Source organism: Pseudophryne corroboree, chromosome 4, assembly GCF_028390025.1.
Source record: "Pseudophryne corroboree isolate aPseCor3 chromosome 4, aPseCor3.hap2, whole genome shotgun sequence".
NCBI classification, from domain to species: Eukaryota; Metazoa; Chordata; class Amphibia; order Anura; family Myobatrachidae; genus Pseudophryne; species Pseudophryne corroboree.
This window is the reverse complement of record NC_086447.1, coordinates 230,425,241-230,448,546: the sequence shown is the minus strand read 5'-3', so window position 1 is coordinate 230,448,546 and position 23,306 is coordinate 230,425,241. Positions and strand designations below refer to the sequence as shown.

General features: G+C 43.8%; 1 long non-coding RNA gene across 1 annotated transcript; it reads right to left on the bottom strand.

Annotated features, from left to right (window-relative positions):
- Window positions 1-14,962: 14,962 nt before the first annotated feature.
- LOC134911298 (uncharacterized) lies at window positions 14,963-23,087 on the bottom strand. The gene is made up of 3 exons (XR_010176460.1): window positions 23,017-23,087; window positions 18,903-19,037; window positions 14,963-16,138 (listed from the first exon to the last, which is right to left on the bottom strand). It is a non-coding gene; the product is annotated as an uncharacterized LOC134911298 (long non-coding RNA).
- Between the last annotated feature and the right edge of the window lie 219 nt (window positions 23,088-23,306).

The window sequence follows — 23,306 nt, the reverse complement described above, 5'->3', positions numbered from 1 at the left end:
TTGTTAAGTTAACTTTTATTTAATATATCCGTTCTCTGCTATATCCGTTCTCTGCCTGAAAAAAACGATACACAGCAGTCACACAGTGTGACTCAGTCTGTGTGCACTCAGCTCAGCCCAGTGTGCTGCACATCAATGTATAAAAGCTTATAATAATTGTGGGGGAGACTGGGGAGCACTGCAGGTTGTTATAGCAGGAGCCAGGAGTACATAATATTATATTAATTTAAAATTAAACAGTGCACACTTTTGCTGCAGGAGTGCCACTGCCAGTGTGACTAGTGGTGACCAGTGCCTGACCACCAGTATAGTAGTATATTGTTGTATACTATCTCTTTATCAACCAGTCTATATTAGCAGCAGACACAGTACAGTGCGGTAGTTCACGGCTGTGGCTACCTCTGTGTCGGCAGTCGGCACTCGGCAGGCAGTCCGTCCATCCATAATTGTATAATTATATACCACCTAACCGTGGTATTTTTTTTTCTTTCTTTATACCGTCGTCATAGTCATACTAGTTGTTACGAGTATACTACTATCTCTTTATCAACCAGTGTACAGTGCGGTAGTTCACGGCTGTGGCTACCTCTGTGTCGGCAGTCGGCAGGCAGTCCGTCCATCCATAATTGTATTATTATAATATATACCACCTAACCGTGGTTTTTTTTTCATTCTTTATACCGTCATAGTGTCATACTAGTTGTTACGAGTATACTACTATCTCTTTATCAACCAGTGTACAGTGCGGTAGTTCACGGCTGTGGCTACCTCTGTGTCGGCAGTCGGCAGGCAGTCCGTCCATCCATAATTGTATTATAATATATACCACCTAACCGTGGTTTTTTTTTCATTCTTTATACCGTCATAGTGTCATACTAGTTGTTACGAGTATACTACTATCTCTTTATCAACCAGTGTACAGTGCGGTAGTTCACGGCTGTGGCTACCTCTGTGTCGGCAGTCGGCAGGCAGTCCGTCCATCCATAATTGTATTATAATATATACCACCTAACCGTGGTTTTTTTTTCATTCTTTATACCGTCATAGTCAGTCATACTAGTTGTTACGAGTATACTACTATCTCTTTATCAACCAGTGTACAGTGCGGTAGTTCACGGCTGTGGCTACCTCTGTGTCGGCACTCGGCAGGCAGTCCGTCCATCCATAATTGTATTATAATATATACCACCTAACCGTGGTTTTTTTTTCATTCTTTATACCGTCATAGTGTCATACTAGTTGTTACGAGTATACTACTATCTCTTTATCAACCAGTGTACAGTGCGGTAGTTCACGGCTGTGGCTACCTCTGTGTCGGCAGTCGGCAGGCAGTCCATCCATCCATAATTGTATTATAATATATACCACCTAACCGTGGTTTTTTTTTCATTCTTTATACCGTCATAGTGTCATACTAGTTGTTACGAGTATACTACTATCTCTTTATCAACCAGTGTACAGTGCGGTAGTTCACGGCTGTGGCTACCTCTGTGTCGGCAGTCGGCAGGCAGTCCGTCCATCCATAATTGTATTATAATATATACCACCTAACCGTGTTTTTTTTTTCATTCTTTATACCGTCATAGTGTCATACTAGTTGTTACGAGTATACTACTATCTCTTTATCAACCAGTGTACAGTGCGGTAGTTCACGGCTGTGGCTACCTCTGTGTCGGCAGTCGGCAGGCAGTCCGTCCATCCATAATTGTATTATAATATATACCACCTAACCGTGGTTTTTTTTTCATTCTTTATACCGTCATAGTCAGTCATACTAGTTGTTACGAGTATACTACTATCTCTTTATCAACCAGTGTACAGTGCGGTAGTTCACGGCTGTGGCTACCTCTGTGTCGGCACTCGGCAGGCAGTCCGTCCATCCATAATTGTATTATAATATATACCACCTAACCGTGGTTTTTTTTTCATTCTTTATACCGTCATAGTGTCATACTAGTTGTTACGAGTATACTACTATCTCTTTATCAACCAGTGTACAGTGCGGTAGTTCACGGCTGTGGCTACCTCTGTGTCGGCAGTCGGCAGGCAGTCCGTCCATCCATAATTGTATTATAATATATACCACCTAACCGTGGTTTTTTTTTCATTCTTTATACCGTCATAGTGTCATACTAGTTGTTACGAGTATACTACTATCTCTTTATCAACCAGTGTACAGTGCGGTAGTTCACGGCTGTGGCTACCTCTGTGTCGGCAGTCGGCAGGCAGTCCGTCCATCCATAATTGTATTATAATATATACCACCTAACCGTGGTTTTTTTTTCATTCTTTATACCGTCATAGTCAGTCATACTAGTTGTTACGAGTATACTACTATCTCTTTATCAACCAGTGTACAGTGCGGTAGTTCACGGCTGTGGCTACCTCTGTGTCGGAACTCGGCAGGCAGTCCGTCCATCCATAATTGTATTACAATATATACCACCTAACCGTGGTTTTTTTTTCATTCTTTATACCGTCATAGTCAGTCATACTAGTTGTTACGAGTATACTACTATCTCTTTATCAACCAGTGTACAGTGCGGTAGTTCACGGCTGTGGCTACCTCTGTGTCGGCACTCGGCAGGCAGTCCGTCCATCCATAATTGTATTACAATATATACCACCTAACCGTGGTTTTTTTATACCACCTAACCGTGGCAGTCCGTCCATAATTGTATACTAGTATCCAATCCATCCATCTCCATTGTTTACCTGAGGTGCCTTTTAGTTCTGCCTATAAAATATGGAGAACAAAAAAGTTGAGGTTCCAAAATTAGGGAAAGATCAAGATCCACTTCCACCTCGTGCTGAAGCTGCTGCCACTAGTCATGGCCGAGACGATGAAATGCCAGCAACGTCGTCTGCCAAGGCCGATGCCCAATGTCATAGTACAGAGCATGTCAAATCCAAAACACCAAATATCAGAAAAAAAAGGACTCCAAAACCTAAAATAAAATTGTCGGAGGAGAAGCGTAAACTTGCCAATATGCCATTTACCACACGGAGTGGCAAGGAACGGCTGAGGCCCTGGCCTATGTTCATGGCTAGTGGTTCAGCTTCACATGAGGATGGAAGCACTCAGCCTCTCGCTAGAAAACTGAAAAGACTCAAGCTGGCAAAAGCACCGCAAAGAACTGTGCGTTCTTTGAAATCCCAAATCCACAAGGAGAGTCCAATTGTGTCGGTTGCGATGCCTGACCTTCCCAACACTGGACGTGAAGAGCATGCGCCTTCCACTATTTGCATGCCCCCTGCAAGTGCTGGAAGGAGCACCCGCAGTCCAGTTCCTGATAGTCAGATTGAAGATGTCAGTGTTGAAGTACACCAGGATGAGGAGGATATGGGTGTTGCTGGCGCTGGGGAGGAAATTGACCAGAAGGATTCTGATGGTGAGGTGGTTTGTTTAAGTCAGGCACCCGGGGAGACACCTGTTGTCCGTGGGAGGAATATGGCCGTTGACATGCCAGGTGAAAATACCAAAAAAATCAGCTCTTCGGTGTGGAGGTATTTCACCAGAAATGCGGACAACAGGTGTCAAGCCGTGTGTTCCCTTTGTCAAGCTGTAATAAGTAGGGGTAAGGACGTTAACCACCTCGGAACATCCTCCCTTATACGTCACCTGCAGCGCATTCATAATAAGTCAGTGACAAGTTCAAAAACTTTGGGTGACAGCGGAAGCAGTCCACTGACCAGTAAATCCCTTCCTCTTGTAACCAAGCTCACGCAAACCACCCCACCAACTCCCTCAGTGTCAATTTCCTCCTTCCCCAGGAATGCCAATAGTCCTGCAGGCCATGTCACTGGCAAGTCTGACGAGTCCTCTCCTGCCTGGGATTCCTCCGATGCATCCTTGCGTGTAACGCCTACTGCTGCTGGCGCTGCTGTTGTTGCCGCTGGGAGTCGATGGTCATCCCAGAGGGGAAGTCGTAAGCCCACTTGTACTACTTCCAGTAAGCAATTGACTGTTCAACAGTCCTTTGCGAGGAAGATGAAATATCACAGCAGTCATCCTACTGCAAAGCGGATAACTGAGTCCTTGACAACTATGTTGGTGTTAGACGTGCGTCCGGTATCCGCCGTTAGTTCACAGGGAACTAGACAATTTATTGAGGCAGTGTGCCCCCGTTACCAAATACCATCTAGGTTCCACTTCTCTAGGCAGGCGATACCGAGAATGTACACGGACGTCAGAAAAAGACTCACCAGTGTCCTAAAAAATGCAGTTGTACCCAATGTCCACTTAACCACGGACATGTGGACAAGTGGAGCAGGGCAGGGTCAGGACTATATGACTGTGACAGCCCACTGGGTAGATGTATGGACTCCCGCCGCAAGAACAGCAGCGGCGGCACCAGTAGCAGCATCTCGCAAACGCCAACTCTTTCCTAGGCAGGCTACGCTTTGTATCACCGCTTTCCAGAATACGCACACAGCTGAAAACCTCTTACGGCAACTGAGGAAGATCATCGCGGAATGGCTTACCCCAATTGGACTCTCCTGTGGATTTGTGGCATCGGACAACGCCAGCAATATTGTGTGTGCATTAAATATGGGCAAATTCCAGCACGTCCCATGTTTTGCACATACCTTGAATTTGGTGGTGCAGAATTTTTTAAAAAACGACAGGGGCGTGCAAGAGATGCTGTCGGTGGCCAGAAAAATTGCGGGACACTTTCGGCGTACAGGCACCACGTACAGAAGACTGGAGCACCACCAAAAACTACTGAACCTGCCCTGCCATCATCTGAAGCAAGAAGTGGTAACGAGGTGGAATTCAACCCTCTATATGCTTCAGAGGTTGGAGGAGCAGCAAAAGGCCATTCAAGCCTATACAATTGAGCACGATATAGGAGATGGAATGCCCCTGTCTCAAGTGCAGTGGAGAATGATTTCAACGTTGTGCAAGGTTCTGATGCCCTTTGAACTTGCCACACGTGAAGTCAGTTCAGACACTGCCAGCCTGAGTCAGGTCATTCCCCTCATCAGGCTTTTGCAGAAGAAGCTGGAGGCATTGAAGAAGGAGCTAACACGGAGCGATTCCGCTAGGCATGTGGGACTTGTGGATGCAGCCCTTAATTCGCTTAACAAGGATTCACGGGTGGTCAATCTGTTGAAATCAGAGCACTACATTTTGGCCACCGTGCTCGATCCTAGATTTAAAGCCTACCTTGGATCTCTCTTTCCGGCAGACACAGGTCTGCTGGGGTTGAAAGACCTGCTGGTGACAAAATTGTCAAGTCAAGCGGAACGCGACCTGTCAACATCTCCGCCTTCACATTCTCCCGCAACTGGGGGTGCGAGGAAAAGGCTCAGAATTCCGAGCCCACCCGCTGGCGGTGATGCAGGGCAGTCTGGAGCGACTGCTGATGCTGACATCTGGTCCGGACTGAAGGACCTGACAACGATTACGGACATGTCGTCTACTGTCACTGCATATGATTCTCTCAACATTGATAGAATGGTGGAGGATTATATGAGTGACCGCATCCAAGTAGGCACGTCACACAGTCCGTACTTATACTGGCAGGAAAAAGAGGCAATTTGGAGGCCCTTGCACAAACTGGCTTTATTCTACCTAAGTTGCCCTCCCACAAGTGTGTACTCCGAAAGAGTGTTTAGTGCCGCCGCTCACCTTGTCAGCAATCGGCGTACGAGGTTACATCCAGAAAATGTGGAGAAGATGATGTTCATTAAAATGAATTATAATCAATTCCTCCGCGGAGACATTGACCAGCAGCAATTGCCTCCACAAAGTACACAGGGAGCTGAGATGGTGGATTCCAGTGGGGACGAATTGATAATCTGTGAGGAGGGGGATGTACACGGTGATATATCGGAGGGTGAAGATGAGGTGGACATCTTGCCTCTGTAGAGCCAGTTTGTGCAAGGAGAGATTAATTGCTTCTTTTTTGGGGGGGGTCCAAACCAACCCGTCATATCAGTCACAGTCGTGTGGCAGACCCTGTCACTGAAATGATGGGTTGGTTAAAGTGTGCATGTCCTGTTTTGTTTATACAACATAAGGGTGGGTGGGAGGGCCCAAGGATAATTCCATCTTGCACCTCTTTTTTCTTTTCTTTTTCTTTGCATCATGTGCTGATTGGGGAGGGTTTTTTGGAAGGGACATCCTGCGTGACACTGCAGTGCCACTCCTAGATGGGCCCGGTGTTTGTGTCGGCCACTAGGGTCGCTAATCTTACTCACACAGCTACCTCATTGCGCCTCTTTTTTTCTTTGCGTCATGTGCTGTTTGGGGAGGGTTTTTTGGAAGGGACATCCTGCGTGACACTGCAGTGCCACTCCTAGATGTGCCCGGTGTTTGTGTCGGCCACTAGGGTCGCTAATCTTACTCACACAGTCAGCTACCTCATTGCGCCTCTTTTTTTCTTTGCGTCATGTGCTGTTTGGGGAGGGTTTTTTGGAAGGGCCATCCTGCGTGACACTGCAGTGACACTCCTAGATGGGCCCGGTGTTTGTGTCGGCCACTAGGGTCGCTAATCTTACTCACACAGCTACCTCATTGCGCCTCTTTTTTTCTTTGCGTCATGTGCTGTTTGGGGAGGGTTTTTTGGAAGGGACATCCTGCGTGACACTGCAGTGCCACTCCTAGATGGGCCCGGTGTTTGTGTCGGCCACTAGGGTCGCTTATCTTACTCACACAGCGACCTCGGTGCAAATTTTAGGACTAAAAATAATATTGTGAGGTGTGAGGTATTCAGAATAGACTGAAAATGAGTGTAAATTATGGTTTTTGAGGTTAATAATACTTTGGGATCAAAATGACCCCCAAATTCTATGATTTAAGCTGCTTTTTAGTGTTTTTGGAAAAAAACACCCGAATCCAAAACACACCCGAATCCGACAAAAATAATTCGGTGAGGTTTTGCCAAAACGCGTTCGAACCCAAAACACGGCCGCGGAACCGAACCCAAAACCAAAACACAAAACCCGAAAAATTTCAGGCGCTCATCTCTAGCAAATACAATGCAATATTAGTGTATACACTACAGTATGCTTTACTTCGCTGTTTTAATAAACACTAGCTGTTTTCTCCAATGCCACCTGGGTTTTTTTTCATCCTCTCTCTCTTTCCTCCACTTTTTCTCTTCTCTCTTCCCCCCTTACTCTACTTTCTCTGGTTAGCATTACAGCCTCACAGCACTGAGATCATAAGATTGATTCCCAACACAGCCCTATCTGTGTGGAGTTTGTATTCTGCTTTCCTCCCACACTTCAAAAATATACTGGTAGGTAAATTGACTACTGACAAAAAAATATTCTATTGTGTGTGTGTGTGTGTGTGTGTGTGTGTGTGTGTGTGTGTGTGTGTGTGTGTGTACGTATAAGATGGAATATAGATTGTAAACTGCACTATGGCTGGGACTGATGTGAATGGCCAAATATTCCCTGTAAAGCGCTGCAGAATATGGGGGAGATTCAAATGTTTGAAAAGTCAGTTGGGAGTCTGTTTTTTTAATTAGACAGGAAAAAACAGACACCCCACTGACTTTTCAAACATTTGAATCTCCCCCTATGTGGGCACTATATAAATAACTGGTAATAATTCATAAATAATATTCTCTCTTTCTCTTTTTTCGTATGACACCCTTCATCCTCTCTATCTCTCCCTTATCTTATTCTGCTATTCTCTCTTTTTCTTCCACTACTCTCTCTTTCTTGCTCCTTCTCTCTGCAGCCATCTTTTGCTTTGCTCTTTTATCCACTCTCACACTCCTGCCCCTCTGTGTCTGCATCTCTGTTTCTCTTCTAACCCACTGTATACAAAATTACTGATTTCTTGAAACTTAATCAACGTAATTGATGAAAGGAATTAATCTCTCTGACCCTCCTTTATATAGAAATATGTCATCACTATGAAAAGCAATATAAGATAACTATGTTAATACTTATACAGTTACTGTCAGGACGCAAATGATCTAAATTAGAGATGAGCGGGTTCGATTCCCGAGGAACTGAACCCCGCCGAACTTTGCAATCTGAGGTGGGATACGAGGCTGGCTTGGGACTTCCTGCCTTCCTCAGATCCCAAAATGAGGCAAAATGTCATCATCCTGCTGTTGCATTCTCATGGATTTTGGATTCTATAAGTCCCAGTGATCGGCGCCATCTTCACTCCGGCTTTGGATGTTGGACAGCACGGACATGTCCGTGCTGTCTGCTGCTGTGGGCTCACATTTAGGGGCTGCTGTGACATCTAAGGGGCTGCAATCTAAGGGGCTTGCTGTGACATTTATCTAAGGGGCTGTTGTGACATCTAAGGGGCTGCTGTGGGCTCACATTTAGGGGCTGCTGTGTCATTCATCTTAGGGGCTGCTATGACATCTAAGGGGCTGCTGTGGGGTCACATTTAGGGGTTGCTGTGTCATCTAAGGGGCTGTTGTGTCCTCATACAAAGGCTGCTGAGTCCTCATACAAAGGCTGCTGTGTCCTTCAGGGGCTGCACTGTCTGTACCCCAGTATACATCCAGAGGCTGCTGCTGCTGTTGGTCCATCAAGTGGCTGCTCCGTCCATTAAGGGGTGCTCTGTCTGTCCATCCAGGGGTTCTACCCAGTGTTAAAATAAATAAATATATATATATATATATATATATATATTTCATTCTATTTTGTGTTGTACCCCAGTATACATCCAGAGGCTGCTGCTGTGTCCATCCATCCAGGGTAACATTAAAATTGTAAAAGCTAAAAACAAAAAGCCTAAAATTATAATTACAAAAAATATATATCTGTACTTGTATTTGCTGTACCCCAGTGTACTATACTATTTTTTTTTTTTACTTTCATAAGTAATGTGACACTGCCGGTTAGTCTGCAGTATATTGTTTCCTACCCATAAACGCATTGTGCAACACTGTTGGTGTAGTAAACCACAGTGTGTAATTATTATATATATATCTTATTCATTTGTGTGACACTGTAACTGCAGTGGGTGATATAAAGAATAATATACAGTATATATTTTGATTTAAATACATTTTTTGTGCTGTGTCATCTACATCCAGGGACTCCAGCTGCTCTGTCCATCTAGGGGTGTTCTGTCAGTCCACCTAAAAGACATCTTTTTTTCCCATTTTGTGCTGTATCCTCCCAGAATATATCCAGGTTGTTCTCCGTCCATTTCAGGGTGTGGTGTCTGTAGCTCATATTATTATGTTATAACTTATTGTCCTATTTTCATAATTCTTCTTAACACCACATTGTGATTAATTCAATTTAATATTATTAATAATAATTATAAATTAGCTAAATTTTAATTAAATGACTGTAAATAAATATTCCACACTTATATACTGAACTTTTTGCATATCGAAGCTATTTTTTTTTAGTAAATGAAGAATTTGATCCTAAATAAATTGAATTAATTAAATTAAAATAAATTGAAATTAAATTAATTAAATACATTAAATCTAAAATATTGTCTTTTTATATTCTTCTTTGCCGTAGTCATCTTTTTTTTAACTGAAATCTTGAGCCTTGCCTAATGCGTTGTTTTTTTTTAAATACATTCTTTTTAAAAAATATTTTGTCCTCCCAGTATATACATATAAGGGCTGCTGCTGCTCCATCCAGGTACCTCGGTGCAACCTTTTGGCCTAAACTGAATGTAAACAATATTGGCCCTCATTCCGAGTTGATCGCTCGCTAGCTGCTTTTAGCAGCAGTGCAAATGCTAAGCCGCCGCCCTCTGGGAGTGTATCTTAGCTTAGCAGAAGTGCGAATGAAAGATTAGCAGAATTGCTCGAAAATCTTTTCCTGCAGTTTCTGAGTAGCTCCAGACCTACTCCTAGATTGCGATCACTGCAGACTACTTAGTTCCTGGTTTGACGTCACAAACACGCCCTGCGTTTGGCCAGCCACTCCCCCGTTTCTCCAGCCACTCCTGCGTTTTAGCCTGACACTCCTGCGTTTTTTAGCACACTCCTGGAATATGGTCATTTTCCGCCCGGGAAAAACACCCACTTCCTGTCAATCACTCTCTGATCAGCAGAGCTACTGAAAAGCGTTGCTCGCCCCTGTGTAAAATTGCATAGTTTTGTGTGAAATTACTTGGCGCGTGCGCCCTGCGGCCAATACGCATGTGCAGAACAGCCGATTTTTAGCCTGATCGCTATGCTGCGAAAAATGGCAGCGAGCGATCAACTCGGAATGAGGGCCATTGTGAGGTGTTCAGAATAATCTGGAAATGAGTGGAAATGAATGTTATTGAGGTTAATAATACTGTAGGAACAAATACACCCCTAAGTTCTGTTTAGCTGTTTTTCTGATTTAAAAAAAAAATACAGATCCAAAACCAAAACCTGCAAGGACGGTTTTGGCAAAACCAATACAGATCCAAAACACAAAGGAGATACAGATTGGAAACCAAAACTTGAAAAATGGTCCTGCGGACCCCCACCCTAATCTAAATACTGACAATTAGCAGTACTTGCATCTTAAGGCTAAATTCAGACCTGATCACTAGGCTGCGTTTTCTCACAGCCTGCGATCAGGTCCGAACTGCACATGCATATGCACCACCATGTGCAGGTGCGTCGGACGCAGGCATGTCCAAGCGTTTGCAGGGAGGGTTTCTGACATCAATTCCGGTCCCAGACAGGCTGATGTGATCACAGCGGCTGTGCAGAGCTGCACAAAATCAGTTTGTGCAGCTCTGCTACACATGCGTTCGCACACTTGCACAGCAAAAAGACACTCCCCCTGTAGGCGGCGACTATCTGATTGCAGCAGTGCAAAAATTTGCTGACTAGCGATCAGGTCTGAATTATTCCCTTAGTCTCAAGCAGTCAGTTTACATTTAATCATACGCATTACTTTTTGATACATACATCTATACAATTATAATAAAACTGTAAGGGTTTTGTTTATGCATACCATTTCTTTTTTAGAAATACTTCTAGGGACTGTTTATGAACTATGGAGACAAAAAAAAATAACCAGAATTTTAGTCTGCCTGTTTGTTCTGGAATCACTCAAAAATGTATGAATTTGGATCATGTTTTCACTGTTGTATAGCTTAGTGACCTACAAAGAAACTGAGGTACTGTGGGGCAGATGTACGATGGTGCGCTATGTGCATTCTGCACATAGCGCACGCCAACTGCTGCTGATACCACATCATCACAATGTATGATGCGGCACTTTAATGAATCTACACAACGCATGGTCCTGCTTCGTCCTGAGCGCTGTGCCTATACCTATTTGCTGCCCCCCGATGTACAATATTACAGTGGGACTGTCACTCACAGCTCGTTAAGTCCCCTCTGCCACTTTGCCAGGTCAGGGCTGGTAATACAGTACAGCAGGTACTTCCTAGTAGTGTTTTTTTTTTTTTTTGGTAAAACTTTATGTAGTGTCCACGGTCTTCAGTGTACATCTGTGCATGCGCTGGGCGCGAGGCTGAACGGGAGCAGGAGAGACAGCACATGCGCGCTGCTATGCGTGCCTCTGGTCCCTGCCTAACCCGTGTCCCCACCCATCTTCGTCCACACAGCTGGCGACAGCGAGTGCCAAGCCTATTTGTACATGAGCCAGAGGCCACCAGCGGCGCAAGCAGGAAGAAGGGAAGATGTGGAAGAAGGCATATCACGGGACAGGTGAAATAAAGCCCTGGGTCAAGGCATATCACCACGATAATGCAGTGATTCGCACCCAAGCACATAACGTCCGTTAGGACGTTTTTCATACATCTCCCCCTATGATCTCTATGTGACATCAGGGAGAAAAGTAATAAAGGAAAACCAGATGCATGACGTTCAGGGCAAACGCTCAGAGCTGCAGGCATAGGTCTCAGGACCAGCTGCTTCTCCCATGGGCAGCTTTGCATGGCTTGTCATGCATTAGTAGCCCCAAACATCTTTTTGTGCTAATACCTGAAGTAAAAACTGTGAATAATGTTTTCAAATAAATGTGGTCAATGTGTACAATAAAAAAAATACATCACAACATTAGATGGCACTACTGTCTTTGTAAAATTAGTTCTGCAATAACAGATATCCACATGGGTTAAGCTGCAGGCAACTGTTAGTTAAATATTTACACACATTTATCCACAGTACATTGTTGCTTTATGTATTGAATATTTCTGCATAGTAATACACTTAAATTCTTATTGTCAGGTGTCATTGCGTTATTATAAAAGTACTTGATCTTACAGGAGGAAAAAACACATCACATAACCCCATGTGCTCAATCTCCATTATATTCTACAGCTCTTCATATCTAAATAAGGTAACAGAGAAATTCTACAAGCATTAGTTATAACAAATGTCGGGGTTCACTACGGCTGGCCGGCGGTCGGGCTCCCGGCGACCAGCATCCCGGCGCCGGGAGCCCGACCGCCGGCTTACCGACAGCTTGGCGAGCGCAAATGAGCCCCTTGCGGGCTCGCTGCGCTCGCCACGCTACGGGCACGGTGGCGCGCTACGCGCGCCACACTATTTTATTCTCCCTCTATGGGGGTCGTGGACCCCCACGAGGGAAAATAATTGTCGGTATTCCGGATGTCGGGCTCCCGGCGCCGGTATACTGAGCGCCGGGAGCCCGACCGCCGGCAAACAGAAGACCACCCCAAATGTCGGGCTACTACGCGCCTATTACCTTTGCATGCATGTATTTTGCGCGCTAAAATCTTGTTCCTGAATCTCAAATATGTATACAGTAGGTACAGTATACTGGCAATCAAGGGCGTAGCTACCATAGGTGCAGGGAGTGCAACTGCTATGGAGCCCAGAGCTGAGAGGGTCCCACATTCCCTGTCAAAGTTACATGTGTTATACATTTATGATCATTGGGTGATAAAAAGGTTTGCCTTGGGACCTACAATATATCTAGTTATGCCCCTGGACCTGCTCATTGTAATGTGGTATAAAACGAACTGGACTGAGGGCATTCAAATACACAATATGAACTGGGGCACTGTAATATAGTGTAACATGAATTGGGAACACTGTATTTGATAATGTGTATTGGTGATACTGTGTTGCATGATGTGCACTAGCGGCCCTACAATGTGATGTAATGTGAATTAGGGCATTATTATGAGGCATAACATGAACTAAGACACTACTGTGGTTCAGAAAATTAATAAGAGCACTATTAGGGGGCATAATAATAACAACTCCAGTGGTCACTCAATCACTGGGACAGGGCTCCCTCAAAATGTTGCTATGGGGCATACAAAGTTCTATCTACGCCCCTGCTGGCAATTATACTGTACATCCCTTTCTAATTTTTCCTGTAATGGTATAATCATAATACAAGATATTATTAGCAGAGAATATGAAGTTAAAGGCAAATATTTACTAACATTATATATTTTATAGGACTTTTATAGGAAATGTTATAAAAAAGGGTGATTTTTATCCTTCATTTAACTGTTTTGGAGTTAGGAAGGGAGGTGTATCAAACCTTGTAGAGAGTTAAACTGGTGAGAGATAAAGTACCAGACAATCAGCTTATAACTGGCATTTTACTAGTTGGCTGGTTGGAACAATAATCTGGCAGTGTGTGGGAGCAAATAATTATTAGCCGTTTGCTCCCACATGCTGAAAGACGTCCAGAAACGGTCGGTCCAACTAGTTAGGAAAATCAAACCTGTTTGATTTTGCCAAGTAATCATTCAGGTGTATGGGGAACTTTCCCCCCAACTGAACGATAAGTAGGCGGACACTCGCCAGCAGTGTCCGCCAACTACTGTTATCATCACTGCCTGCAGGGCTGACCCTGTCATCCCAGGATCCCCGGCTGTGGCAGCACTGTGGATCAGCAGCTGGGAGGAGGTCCAGGGGCAGGTGTGGCAGCACATCACTGCTGATAGGCTGCCTCTGTCACATCGGGACCCCCAGCAGTGGCGGGTGGAGCGGGAGGAGGACCAAGGGCAGCTACGGCAGTACATCACTGCTACTGGACTGCTCCTGTCACACGGGGATCCAGGATCCATGACCGCAGGCAACTTGTCATCAGCATGAGTAAACCCAAGTTGCCTGACCTGTCTCCCTGCCTATAGCAGTGGCCGATCCAGGGGTCAGTGATGGGGCGCCAGGCTGCTGGAGTGTCCCTGCCTTGTTCCCTGTGGTCTGCTGTAGAATACAAGCAGCATTGCACTCCCTCCACAATACAGACGGCCGGCACCCTCGACCCTCCACCCCTCCCCCCTACACACAGCACCTCTGATTCCCCCTACTACAGATGACATCCCCAATCCACCCCACCAAGTACAAGCAGAACAGCACCCTCTCTCCAGTACAGGTGTCACTTCCAATCCCCTTGCACCCACCACCCAGAGGATCACCCACTTCACTTCACTTCAATGTCCCCTGCCCGCACCCTACCAAAAAGGGAATTTATTAAATGAATTATACAGCGGGTTGCTGGCCAAACTTGGACGTTTTATTAAAGGGGTAATCATGTACAAAGCTAAACAATGACATGTACACTCAGACTTCATTACATCCCATCCATGGTGTCTAACGTAACTATCTAATACACTGTATTTATTTTGTTACTAGTTGCTTTAATCTGTCACCTCCTCTTTTGTCTGGCCCAACACATTCTTTGCCTTTAAATTTGATACCATCAGGACTGCAATTATAGTAAGTTTTCAAATGACAGGGAATACTATGGTTTGTTAGTCCATTTTTAATATTCTTAGTGTGTTCTAAATTCAGTATGCGGATCTTCATGGGTCTTTTCATTGTCCCTATGTATTTCTGTCCACAAGGAAACACAAGTATATAGACAACAAATTAAGTATTACAATATTTTTAATGTTAATATTTGTCAGGCTCAATTCACTATTACCTATAAAAGTTTTTGAACCATTCTCTGCAAGTTTGCATACCTTACAGTTTCCACAAGGATAAATCCTTTCAATACATTTTAATATACAGTATCTGGAGTTGTCTCCAAACAGCTTCTTGACACAGTTTCAAACTCTTTGGGGGGTATTGAATTGTTTGAAAAGTCAGCTGGGTGTTTAATAGACAGGAAAAAACAGACACCCAACCGACTTTTCAAACAATTTAATTCCCCACTTTGCCTTTTTAAAAAGCACATTTGGTCTTTCAGGAAGATATTCTGCTAATACTGTATCTAACTTCAGAACATACCAGTTATTCTTCAATATTTGTTTGATTTGTATATCAGAGTTATATTGCGTGACAAGGGGGCAAAACAAAACTTTTTACTCATTAATTAAGGTCTTATTTTATTTACTAACAAATCTTTCTTTTGGGCAATTCCATAAAAATATGGACATATTGTAGAGCCTAAAACATAAAAGTCAACACAGGTACAAGATGTTGACAAATGAATCAGTTGAAGTGCTCTATTTTGCTCATAGAGGGAAATGATTTTAAATGAGTGATCTAGTACGTTATATTAGGGATCTGTAAACTATCAGTATTCACTGAATGAAAACAATACTATGGGCATGCTTTTATTCATTTGCATATAAAGCCATGAAAATACAGGGTGGCCCATAAGTGTGGAAGCACCTTTTATAAAAAGGAGATTAGTAAGGAAATATTAATCCACTGTTTACCAATATGATATGGGAGTGAGGGAAAAAGTTTTAAGGTATGTGACTAGTATGGCAGCTATCTTGAAGTTTATCCATCTTGGATGCAACTCTAATTTTTTAATTTTGAAGGTACTTATGTGACTTATCAAGCAGATGCAGATTTCCATAAGAAAAACAATGTCGTTCTTCATTTTAATGTATCTGTATTCATTCTTTATTTTTAACATAAAGTTTATAGGATATGTTCTTTCTCCAGACAATGTGACGGGAGGCAATCACGTTGCCGGCTGCTGGGATCCCAACGGTCAAAATAGCGACTCCGAAATCCTGACACAAAGTGAAATGCTGGTGGTCATAATTCCGACCACCACCCGGATCCCACCCGAGCGGGAATAGATTAGAGTGGTGACCTAAGGTCACCACAGGGCCCAAAGTGTGGCTAGCAGACACGCTGTACTCGCCACCGGTATTCCAGCTGTCAGGATTCCGTAGTCGGTATGCTGACCAACGGGATCCCAACAGCTGGGATATCATACTGATTCCGATCTCAACAAGTTCTCTTTGTGTTAGTTCCTTTGTTATTAATGTCACTACCTGCAAAAAAAAAAAAACTTGGTTAAAAACGTAACAGCCATAAACAATTCTCTTTCCATGATATGGTTAAATTAAAATTTACAACAGTAAACATGATTCTGTTAGCAAAAAAGGTTAAAAAAAATTGTATTCATTCAAATCCTGAGGTTGTACCTGAAAATTCAGTTTTGTGTTAAAGTTTACCATGCTCATTACCCACATTGGGATTCTGATACAACAGCATAATAATTCTGTTACTTAAATTTTTTTTCCAGGTTACACAAATTGTCACTTTTGCCAACATTTTTTTAGTTGTATCCCAAGGATGTCCCCATTTTGCAAAAGAATTTGAACATCTACAGTTAATTTTGGAAGCTACAGTAAATTGATCAAATTTGTGTACCCACGCATATTAACATGAATGGTTATTCCATTACTGACTTTGAAAGATGACTAATTTATTAGGGATAACTTATAGAAGATAGCACTTCAAAAGCTATTTTGTATTTTATATGCTAGATGTTACAAATGCTCTTTGTACATTTGTGTTTAGACTGAGCATCATTTAACTATGGTGATGGGGAGCACAGTGATGACGCATCGGCCGAAGACATCACAAACATGCGTTGACCGGGTGGGTTCTCCGCCCTGGTTCCGGAGAATGGCATGTCACTGGGCTATGCACCTATTTAAGGTAAGATGTTTGTTATACTTGTTTGACCTGATGAAAGTGCCATGAAATAAACAGCACTGAAATGTTGCCTTCACACTATACTGCTGTATGTGTTATGATTTTAGTCACTAAGGGGTATATTCAATTGAAGTCGGATCCATTCCGATATTCATTTGTCGGAATGTATCCGACCTGGGCTATTCAATGCATTATCAATTCGACTTTAAAAAAAAGTCGAATTAAGATGCAAGAGCTTAGGCCCGCGGGCAGACGGGGGAGAGCAGCGCTACAGCAGCGGCTATATAGCCGCTGCTCTAGCGCTGCTCTCCCCGTCTGCACGCAGCTCTCCCCCGTCTCCCCCCATTTCTCTGCCTCTTCCCGGCAGCTGCAGCCAGGGAGAGGTAACTGCAGCGGATGGGGGTACCTGTCAGATGGCGGGGGATGCTGTCAGCGGCGGCAGAGGACCTTTCAGCGGCAGCGTGGGACCTGTCAGCAGCTGCAGGGGACCTGTCAGCAGCGGCGGAGGACCTGTCAGCAGCGGCAGAGGACCTGTCAGTGGCGGCCGGGGTGCGCTGCCGGGAGCCTGGCCGGAGGGTGCCCATCAGAGGTAGTGCTCTGCAGCCCGCCACCCCCACTCCCATGTCTCATGTCTCCACGTCCCGCCACTCCGCTTATCACAGCCGCCGCTAGCGGCAGCGTCCACCCGGCTCCAGCAAGAGGTCTTGCTTGCTGGAGCCGGGTGGGCGCTGCTTTGAGCGGTGGCTGTGACATCCTCCAGCACTGCTCTCCCCCCATCTGGCTGCCCGCGGCTCTCCCCATCTGGCTGTGAGCGGTGGCTGTGACATCCTCCAGCACTGCTCTCCCCCCGTCTGGCTCCCCCCGTCTCCCCGTGACTCTACCCCCTCTCCTCCACTAAGGTCCCTCATCTCAGTCCGACATTTTTTTATGTCGGACTGAGAATGTTGGAAACGGGGCCAAATCCTGTCGAATTTGGCCCCATTTCCCTCAAAAGTACATGAATCGGCAGCTATACCGCCAATTCACATACTACTCGGGGAATTCAACTTGTCGAATAAAATTAGCTGGGATTGAATAGGTCTTTTCGACAGACGGCAGCTTTCGACCCTAATTGAATATACCCCATAGAGTTCTGCACCAAACCGATGCTATATATATATATATATATATATATATATAGGAAGTTTTTGTGAAGCCACAGTGTCACACTGTCAAATGTAAACTATCTCATTTTAACAGGATCCACTTATCCTCATCTCCTCATCTTCAGGAATTTTGTTTTTTTATTTACATGTCAATTCATCCCCTCTATCTGCCCCTCTATTAATTAGCCTGTTTGTACTATTTGTCTACTGCTCGCCACACCCTGTACCCATAGATTCAGTAACCAGTACTGAACAGTATTTAAGAGAGTAATTGCAACTGCCTGCTATGGCTGAGTTTGCATTTAAGATGGATTTAGACTGGACTTTATCCCACTATCTAATTTAAAATATTCTTCTCCTCAAAGATTACATGGCCTAAAAGCCACCAACTCCTCTACCAACTCGACCCCCCAGAAACAATTAGTAATTCTACCTTTTGTTGCATAGGACTGTTATCATTACTACTACTAGTATTATTGCATTGTGTCTTTTTTCCTACCTCATTCTGTTTTATGTCCACTTTGTTATTATCTGTTTTACCATAACCTCTATCTGCAATTCCAAAATATAATAGCCTCCCATCAGAGGTGGTAGAGGCTAAAACTGTAGAGCAATTTAAACATGCTTGGGAAAGGCATATTAATATCCTTACAAAGAATTAAGGTTCAAAAAGGGTTGAGATTACCTAAAAGATAAAAAAAAGGGGCAGACTAGATGGGCCAAGTTGTTCTTATCTGCCGTCAAATTCTATGTTTCTATGTTTCTACTTTCCATGTCTCGTCCCATAATGCTTTCCCATTTGAACCTACCCTATCACCAGTTCTACCTGTCCTCCAGCAACTTTGAATGCTGAGCTTGCACCTGCTATCTGTCAAGACTGTGTAAGTCTGATTTCCCCTTGCTCCTATTGTTTTACCATTATCCTTTCCTCTACAGCAGGGGTTCTCACCTCTAGTCCTTAAGTACCACCATCGGGTCATATTTTACGGATTTCATCAATCATGCACACATGTAAGTAAATCTGTTTTGCTGCGTCAGTAATTGTCCAACCTGTTTCCACAGACAGAAATCCAGAAAACATGACCTGTTGGGAAAAAAAGGTTGATGTTAAGAACTACTTTTCTAGATTGTAAGCTCTCATTAGTAGATCACCCTGTTGAGGGAATTCAATTGAGGGTGTGATATTTTAAAGACTCAGGCTTTTTCCTGCAGCTGCAAGGTTATGCTATTCAAAACGAGGACAGAAAATGAGACGCAGTGATTTCTTTAGAAATGCATGAGTGCAGAAGTGCATTTGATTCCCGATGTGTATGTGATACACCCCCCCTTTCCCCGCCACCTGTGTGTGTGATTCCTCATAGAGGCAACAGCTGGGAGAACCAGTGCCGTAACTAGACATTTTATCGGTGTGCAAGAAACTGCATCGGCACCCCCCTCCCTCCCTCCCATATTCAAAATAGGGCAAGTGCGCAAAAATATAGGGGCATGACTTCATGGGGAAGGGGCGTGACAACAAAATAATACAAATTCATATTACGCTGCCCAGTAGTCTTCATTATTCAAATTTCGCCACACAGTAGCGGCACTTACACGCATTACACCGGAAGAGCCCATTTTGCATATTATGCCAAGCAGAGCCCCTGTCACACATTACGCCAGGTAGAGCCCCTATCAACACAGTATGCCATGTAGAGTCCCTGTCACACATTACATCAGATAGAGCCCCTATCACACAGTACGCCATGTAGAGTCCCTGTCACACATTACGCCAGGTAGAGCCTAATTTTATGCATAACTCCAGGTAGAGCCCCATTTTACACATTACTCCAGGTAGAGCCCATATCACACATTATGGCAGGTCGAATCCCCTTTTATACTTTACGTCAAGTAGAGTCCCCTTTTACACATTACGGCAAGTAGAGTAACGAGATAGGGTTGGGTGGGAGAGAGAAAAAAAGGTGGCAGGTAGAGAGACACAAAATACAGAGAGCATCACAGTAACTGCTGTTTTAATACAGAGTGCTTAAAAGCAATCAGACAATATAGAGAATTTCTGATACCATGCAATGTAATTTCCTCATTAGCAATTAACCCCTACTCAGAAAAATAACTACTACAGTATAATTATAACACAATTAATGAAGTTTAATTATTTTCTGCTTTCTCCCCATTTTTGCATGTTGTTCCTCCCTCTTAATGTTAACCAGCAACCATTTTGTTTTTGTCTGTGTGGCTATTACAGTAATCAAGCATGAAATAAATGTGCATATATTTGTTAATATATATAGTTGGTAATTGTCTTAAACTGCTGTTTCCCTATCTCCTCTTCCTGGCCTGTTGCTTTTTCTATATCTTCTCATCCTGACTGTTGCTTCCCCATTTCCTACTCCTGAGTCCTGACCTGTCGCTTCCCCATCTCCTCCTCCCGACCTATCGCTTCTTCTATATCTTCTCCTCCCCACCTGTTGCTTACCCATCTTCTCCTCCTGACCTGTTGCTACCACATCCCCTCCTCTGGATCTGTTGCTTTCCCATCTCCACCTCTGGACCTGTTGCTTCGATATATTCTCTTCCCCATCTCTTCCTCCTCCCGACCTGTCTCTTCTTCATCTCCTTCTCTGGACCTGTCGCTACCCAATCTCCTCCTCCTCCCCCTGACCTGTTACTACACCGTCTCCTCTGCCCCCCCCCATTCTGTCACTACCCCATCTCCTCCTCCTCCCCACCAGTTGCTTCCCCACCTACTCCTCCTCCCGTCCTGTCGCTTATATATCTTCTCCTCCCCACATGTTGCTTCCCCATCTCCTCCTCCTCCCGACCTGTCACAGCCCCATCTCCTCCTCGTCCTCCTGACCTGTTGCTACCACATCTCCTCCTTTGGACCCTTCGCTTCACCATCTCCTTCTCTGGACTTGTTGCTTCTATATCTTCTCCTCCTGACCTGTCACTACCCTATCTCTCAACTTTTTTTTACCTTCATACTGACAATACTATCAAATCTCACGCACTCAGCACCCCCCCCCCCCCGCTACTCTTATCATACCCACACTGATAACTCTGTCACACAAACACCTCCACTGCTCTGCTTCCAATTCACACTGACAGCACGTGTACTGTATATGCAAACACCTTCCTCCCCTCCCACCTGAAACTGAGAACGCCTTCACACACACACACACAACCCCCCACCCTGACAGTGCACTTACAGAAGTCCTCTCCTCCACACTTAGTGGTCTAGTTTTTCTAGGCAGGTGGCAAGCTCTGGCTCATAGCGCAGTCAACCCTGGGACTGTCACACAGCAGCTACGAGGTCTTCTCTATTAAGGGGCTCAGTCAGGGAGGTGGGATGCAGCACACCGATGTTTGAGGCCACTCCCAATGCCGAGATGCGCTGCTGCGGTGTCCTGCTGGCTGCTCCAGCGGCTGCGTCTTCTCTGTTTCCATTTTAATTATTTCAATTTTTATTTAAAAAAAAAGTTCACTATTGCCCTTACTTTTTTTTCTGACCAATTGAAGTGACCAATAGAAGTCCTGTATTGCACTTGCTGCAGAGCATGTGTTTCTCTCTCCTGACTTCCTCCTGTTTCTTTTGCGGCTCCTGTGTGTGACTGTGCCCTCCCGTCCTACCACCCCCTCCTTCTTTGCAGACTGCGTGCCGGCCAGTCTGAGCCGCAGCCTGCAGTCTGTCGTTCCATTTGACAGCCGCCAGGCAGAACTGCACTGCTCAATGGCGCTGGCAGCTGTCTGTCACTGTCAAGATGAGTGTGCGGGGCAGGAGGCTTGTGACATGACATGCGTGCCTGAGACTGGGTAAGCCAGCATATGCACTGTGTGCCAGGCACCTTCGACACACACCTAGTTACGGCCCTGGGGAGAACTACATCTTACAACAGCCTCCTGAGCCTCCCAGAAGCTGCCTTCCCAGTGCAAAGATGGAGGGGAGATCACTGGAATGGTAAGTATCATGTTTTTTTCTCACACCGAGGGGTTGGCAGACCTGAAAACACCCATGTGCATTTCCTGTAAAGCTAGATACCATGGGTATTGGGAGCGTGCATACCCACGGTAATCCACAATTGGTTGAGATGTGTGCAAGATTTTTTTACTGGCATAACCTCACACCCAATTGAATTCCCTCCTATGACTCTTGTCCATTGACTCACATTTTTCCTAATTTGTCCCTGTTGTTTTGTATACTTATATGTTATATATGTGATGAGATTTGTTGTTAATTGCATCCATGCATTTATTATACTGCTCAACTTTACTCACATTCTAGTTATGTAAACTATTGTCATGATGGTAATTTATGACCTTGTATACTACTGTAACATAGAAACATAGCAACATAGAATTTGACGGCAGATAAGAACCACTTGGCCCATCTAGTCTACCCACTTTTAACCATGTTGTTACTTCAAACCCTATTTGATCGTTATTTCTTTGTAAGGATATGTACTGTATCTTATAGGTATATTATATGTATATTATATGTATATGTAAGGAACTGTATACAGTTTTGTACTTATACTAATAATAACGCTATAATTACCTGGTGTATTGAATGTATGTTCTGTTATTCTCTTATTATGCATTCTTTTTATGCTTATCCTTTGTATGGCACTGTGGGCACTCTTTGGTACCATATAAACAAAAGATGATAATAATAATAATAATAATAATAATAATAATAATAGAAAAAAAGGCTATACATGTATCCTAAATTAGGATACATGGATGCTTTATAAAGTACGTTCTTTATAGGGAACAAAAAAAAGCATGACGCACCCATGTGTTGCAAATACCCTGCTAGATCTGCAAATAATATTATTCAGAGACTGATGTAATGTAGTTTAATAAACATTTACCTTAGTGCAGACTTTTCAGTAAATTCCCAATGCAAGGTGATATTATCATGAAATAAAGCTTTTATGTCGCTCACATAAATTTGCACCTAATTTTTCCTTGTCCTGTAAAATTCTCACTCTTTTGTTAATGCACAAATGACAAATACACATAATTTAGCAAAAAAAATATTTTTGTCAGTGTGTCTTTTGTGTTACCTTAAAAAGCCAAACATTGAAGTTGCAAATATTGTAATATTCTTGATCGAATAAACCATGTTTCATTTTATTTTATTACCTAGAAAATAAGGGAAAAAAGCATCAGCATTCTGAATATTTAAAATATGCCACAAAATATACAATATTTATATTATCATTCTAAAAGAAAATTAATTGCAAGGGCTAATATTACCTTATTCATCTATTGTCACCATTTAAGGTTAATATCTTAACACTATTGGAACTGGAACTCAGGATGTCAGACCGGCACTGAGGCAGACAGAAATTAC